General features: G+C 34.5%; 1 pseudogene across 1 annotated transcript; it reads left to right on the forward strand.

The window, feature by feature from the left end:
- Nucleotides 1-858: 858 nt before the first annotated feature.
- Nucleotides 859-6091, forward strand: LOC149197442 (beta-xylosidase/alpha-L-arabinofuranosidase 2-like; annotated as a pseudogene). Its single transcript, XR_016254203.1, has 7 exons — nucleotides 859-1538; nucleotides 1891-2178; nucleotides 3465-3634; nucleotides 3732-3829; nucleotides 4057-4395; nucleotides 4522-4935; nucleotides 5342-6091. The product of XR_016254203.1 is annotated as a beta-xylosidase/alpha-L-arabinofuranosidase 2-like (transcript).
- The last annotated feature ends 270 nt before the right edge of the window (nucleotides 6092-6361 follow it).

Consider the following 6361-nt stretch of genomic DNA (forward strand, 5'->3'; position numbering starts at 1 on the left):
TTGGTTTTTTTGTCACCTTGGTAGGACATTCTCATTTTGGAGTTACTACACTCAATTATAGTAGAGCATCCAATGTGAGTTTTTTGTTTTTTCTGTCAGCTTGGTAGGTTTGTTTTTTTTGTCAATTCAATTATAGTAGAGCATCCAATGAGAGTTTTTTGTTTTTTTGTGACCTTCTTATTTTCGAGTTACTACACTCAATTATAGTAGAGCATCCAATGAGAGTTTTTCACCCCACTTTCAGGAAAGGTAACACAAGAATCGAACCCAAGATCTCTGGTTCGATGAGACTTCATTTCCATAACCATTGCCACTTGAGCTACCCCATTCTGGATGTAGAGCATCCAATAAATTACCCCAAATAAACTTAACCTAATTTAGAAAAGATGAAAAGAATTCTCACATCAACTCACGTAAGGTTAGGGGAGTCAAATATCCAATGGCAAAATTCGACACGGAGGACTCAAGAGTGAAAGATGGAAAATAAATCTCATATAAACTAATAAGGTTAAGGGAGTCAAATATCCAATGGCAAAATTCCACACGGAGGACTCCCGATAGTGAGGGAAACCAGACGCGTCAATCTCTGACTCGCTATTATGAGCGTGAACATGGGAAAATAATCAGAAGACCAATGGACGAACCTCTGAAAATTTTGAAAACGAAATTCGATTGAAATTGGAGATATTTTAGGGTGGAGTTTGCTGCGTTCTTCCACTCAGTTTCATGCCATTCCGAATTTCACTCAGTAGGGAACGTTTAGCCCTTCGGATTTTCTTGACGACAGCGGTTTGGTTTGAAGTTTATCCGAACAGCTTTGCGTCATTGATTATTGGATTAGATTTAGTTTAGGATTTTTGCATGCGTGCTATCACTTCAAGAGATAAGCTGACTTATATTTAATTGGATAATCCCCATTGTATAATTACAACGCAGCTTTCTTTGGATAACTTCAGCTATCTTTAGCTTACTATAAAGTTAGAGCGTTTCAGTGACGTGGAAGTGTACTGGCAGAGTTATCAGAATTAAAAATCTATATATTGGCAGGATTTCTCCATCATTTGAGAGTGTTTTGAATCATTTATTTGATCTCTGCAGAATCTAGCCATTCAGTTTTGACAATGGCTCGGAATTATATGGCTGCGTTCTTAATTGTTACTGTTGTACTTGGATGGGCTGATTACGCCACAGCAGCATCTGCTGAATATGTGTGTGATCCTTCGAAGTATCAAGCCTTGGGCTTGAATATCAAGGATTTGCCATTCTGTGATAAATCTTTGCCATTTTTAGAACGTGCAAAAGACTTGGTGAGTAGGTTAACTTTGGCCGAGAAAGTTGGCCAGATGGGTAGCAGCACTTCTGGAGTGCAGAGGCTTGGAATTCCCAAATACGAATGGTGGTCAGAGGCATTGCATGGAGTGTCCAACACTGGTCCTGGTGTCACATTTGAAGGGTCGGTACCTTCTGCAACGAGCTTCCCTCTTGTCATTTTAACAGCTGCTTCTTTTAATGAAACTCTGTGGAGAACCATTGGAGAGGTTAGTACTCAAGGTTTATTAGTGCGTATACATTTTAATATGGAACTTAAAATTATTTTTGGTTTGGAAAGCAATAAATTCAATAGCAGATTTTGAAATATTTGGAAATTTAAGAGATTTTGGAATATTTTAGAAATTTAATTATGATTACTGATTTTGGAAATATTTTATAAATATAACCAAAACTTTTTGCTATCTACATTTACATTCTATAATTGAGATAAAAATGGCAACCCCTTATATATTTTTGTTTTAAATCTACACTCCATAGCCATCCAACTCTTTGTTGTTTTAATATCTGTGGGATGAGAAATAGAATTATTTTGATGGGATATCATGCAATTCATTGCAGGTGGTGTCTACTGAGGCACGAGCCATGCATAACGCTGGGTTGGCAGGATTGACATACTGGAGTCCTAACATTAACGTTCTAAGAGATCCAAGATGGGGTCGTGCGCAAGAAACCCCGGGAGAGGACCCTTATTTGGTTGGTAGATATGCTGTGAACTATGTCAAGGGTTTGCAAGATCACCCAAATGCCACATCTGGGAGACTGAAAGTTGCTGCCTGCTGCAAACATTACACTGCTTATGATCTCGACCGGTGGAAGAACATCACTCGTTTTAATTTTAATTCAGAGGTATGCTGTAAGTCCACATGAACAAAAACAATTTAGCTGTGAAATTTATCTTTTTAAAATTTAATTTAATGTTTGTGTCTGAATAATTCGTCTATGGAAGGAAAGAATGATCCGAACATTCTTACTGAATGGAAAAACTATCCATCCAAAGTGGATATTCATTCCTATTTCTATATTTTTTTAATAAATATCAAAATTCGTAAATTTTAAATTATGATATATTAGATATTAAATCAACAATTTACTTAATAAATTTTTTCAAAAATTAGCATTTATGAAATTTAAACGTAGACAAACATAAAAAAAAAATCCAACTCACTACTGAAATTAATATAATTAAAATAATATAAATTATATATATATATATATTATTTTAATCATTTCGTTTATAATGATGGTGGTGGTGGTTAACATCTACTGAGATTAAACTTTGGTTTATGGGACTTAAAGAAACGAATTATTTAGTTTGATTTAAGATTTTATTTTTATGCTCAAAAAGCTTGGGAGAAGCCTCTCTAGCTCACTGTAAATTTGACATCGTAAAAGGCTAAGAAGGTTAGAATTGCAACAAAGATTTTGAAATAAAGATCTTATGTGGTTGTACAGGAGACACTCTAAGAGGAAGTGATTTTCATCCTAGATATTCGTATTCTAGATAAAGAACCTTTCCATTTTATTAATTCCATTCATTTTTAATTTAATTTTTAATATTATATATATAATATTTTACATTTTAAAAACTGTAAATTATATAGTAAAAGAAAAATTAATTAAGATAATACATCAATTTTTATTTTTTTATTTATATTAATTTAAAATTTCCAAAAAATATATCCAAAATTTTAAGCATTAAAAAGATTAAATATCTCAAATAAAAAATTTAAATTATTGAATTTCTATTTTATATATTAATTTTTTAATATTAAATAATAAAATACTATGTAATTAGTTTATTTGATGGAGTTCCCAAAAATACTATACTATTGGGAAGCTACAAATTCAATTCTCTTAATATTTCAAAAACCAACTTAATAATGTTATATCGTATCTAATTATTCTCCATACAAAAATACCTTTAAAAATCAACCATTAAAATAAAAATAAAAATTATAATTATATATATATATATATATATATATATATATATAATTTATTAAATTTTAGCAATCAAATCCCAATCAACATTTTTCAATCCCACATTAATTTAGTTACCACCTAGCCTTAATGTTTAATATCAAAAAAATAATTTACTAATTCCAATTTTGCTTTAATTCCAATTAATGCAGGTCACTCAACAAGACATGAAGGACACTTTCCAACCTCCTTTCGAGACATGCATTGAAGATGGGGGTGGCAGTAGTGCAATGTGTTCTTTCAATCAAATTGATGGAATTCCCCCCTGCGCAGATCCAAGGCTTTTGGAGGGAACCATCAGAGGCGAATGGAAACTCAATGGGTAAGCAAGATGATATTATTGTTGAGTCCTTTGGCAATTCAAAGCTATGATACCACTGTTTAACTGATTACACTAATTCTAATTGTATGTTGTTTAGGTACATTGTCTCTGATTGTGACTCTATTGAAGTGTTATTTCATCACCAAAGTTACACAAAAACTCCAGAAGAGGCCGTGGCATATGTTTTGAGAGCAGGTTGATCCAGAAATAGATATAGATATACATGATAATCACATAAAATAGTTGTTATAATGTTTTATACATTAATTTTATACATTAATTTTCAATTTTATAGTAAATTTAGAAATCTTTTAGAAATTTACATATATGCCATGTTTATACTCATCAAATTTAATGAATATTTCTAAATCTACAATAATTAATAATTCACCCCATTTCACTTAATTTTTCCTTTGAACCAGGATTGGACTTGGACTGTGGAAAATTCTATCCGAAATATCTAGAATCTGCAGTTCTGAAGGGAAAGGTCCGGGAATCCGATATTGATCAAGCATTGATAAAAACGTATATCGTTCTGATGAGAGTAGGTTGGTTTGAGATAGATGAGCATTATGCCAATCTGGGGCCCAAGGACATCTGCACAGCTCAAAATCAAGAGCTGGCTGTTGAAGCAGCCAGACAAGGTATAGTTCTTCTTGAAAATAATGGAAAGTTGCCATTATCAACTGATCATATTAAAACTTTGGCCGTGGTTGGACCTCAGGCCGATGCCACAGAATCCATGATAGGCCTCTATGCAGGTACAATTTAGTTTCAGTTTTTTTTTTTTCTTTCATTTCAATTACCCTAAACCACTTAATTATGAAGTACTGCAAGTGAAAATTACAAACGTTAACAGTGTGGTATGGTCCGGCATGGAATTGCAGGGATTCCTTGTAACTACACCCCACCTGCACACGGGTTGGCAAAATTCGCTAAAGTTGTATATCGACCTGGATGTTTCGACGTGAGATGTAACCACACACGCCTGATACGACCGGCAGTGAAGGCAGCCAAGGAAGCTGATGCGACCATTGTGGTTGTGGGCTTAGATCTAGACCACGAGAGAGAAGGGTGGGATAGAGTGAGTCTATACTTACCTGGGTATCAAACGGAACTTGTAACTGCGGTGGCCAGTTCTTCCAAAGGACCAGTCATACTGGTTATCTTGTCTGGAGGTGGCGTCGATGTCACTTTTGCCCAAGATTTCGACAACATTTCAGCGGTTTTGTGGGCTGGATATCCTGGCCAAGGGGGAGGAGATGCCATAGCTCAGGTCATCTTTGGAAAATATAATCCAGGTACAAGGTGCAACACATAGATTTTTAGTTTTTTTTTTTTTTGCTTTTCTTTCTTTTCACACATGTAATCATTCACCCCATCTTTTTGTGGGCATTTTTTAAGATAATATTTCAAAATTAGACAGGAGTTAGGTTAAATAACGACTTAAGTTCATGGACTTACCTATATTTTTCAAATTCTGACATATTTTAGGAATTTGCAATTTGAAATTATTTACTTTATTATCTTGTGGTCATCTTTATCTAAATTGCAGATGATGAGAATAATCTAGAACCTAAAAGACAGTAGTGACCTAAAACAAAATAATTGTGTTTATCATAGCTTACAGTTTCAGCAAAACTTCACTCAGGGAAACTCCCCTCTCTCCCCTTTTTTTCCTAATGTGAATGATTTCAATAAATACAGGTGGGCGCCTTCCCATGACTTGGTATCCACAGAAATACGTGAACCAAGTTAACTACACGATTATGAACCTCCGAGCGAATTCAAGTGGATACCCAGGAAGAACATATAGATTTTACAAGGGCCACACAGTGTATCCCTTCGGTTACGGACTGAGTTACACGAATTTTACATATCAGATAAAGTCTCAATCACCGAAAGCAATACTGAAAGTTCCGTTGGCTAAGAATCAGAAATGCTACTCTCTGTTTCAAGCTGTGGATCCAGTTTCATTTCCCTGCGAGTCGATTCGCGTGGAGGATTACACAGAAACATGTGAGGGATTGAATATAAAGATAGATATTGAAGTGAATAACACAGGTAAGAGAGATGGCAGTGATGTTGTTCAGGTATACTCCGTTCCTCCTTCAGGCCTTAGCGGAGCTCCAGAAAAGCGGTTGATAGCATTCAAGAGGGTGTTCGTGAAGGTTCAGAGCACTGGGCGTAGTCGACAATGCAGCTTATCAGGTACTGCCAGCGGGCTACCACACATTGCTGGTGGGGGATAGACCATCCAAGTCACGAAATTATAAACCTGCAATTTCAATTCCTCTACTGGTATCTCTAAATAATTCAGCTTAGTATAGTATGGTAGAAGGCATGACTACCGTGCTCAATTTTTCTGAAGTCCAGAAATCATTTCTTTCCTGTTTGGTTGTTCCAATGCAGAGCATCTCACTCCGTTCGCCTTTGTTCAGCATTTTTATTATAATATTACAATCACATTTGTGTTCGCTAGTTACAAATGTTATTAATTTCGAATTTGATTAAAATGTTAATGGGAGAACAAAAAATTCAGCTTAACTGATATATTTTTAATTTTGGGTTGTGTACATATTATTATGGATGATTTTTTAAGATGGTTTCCGTGGTTAATTTTTATTAGAATTTGACAGAGATTTGTAAACATTTGACTTTAAATTGTATGCATAATAATTTAGTATTCAGAGGTTTTTTAAGGCGGTGAATCTATTTATGCATTTA

This window comes from Pinus tabuliformis, chromosome 2_2, assembly GCF_031772625.1.
Source record: "Pinus tabuliformis cultivar Carrire ecotype Pingquan chromosome 2_2, CPIR1, whole genome shotgun sequence".
NCBI classification, from domain to species: domain Eukaryota; kingdom Viridiplantae; phylum Streptophyta; class Pinopsida; order Pinales; family Pinaceae; genus Pinus; species Pinus tabuliformis.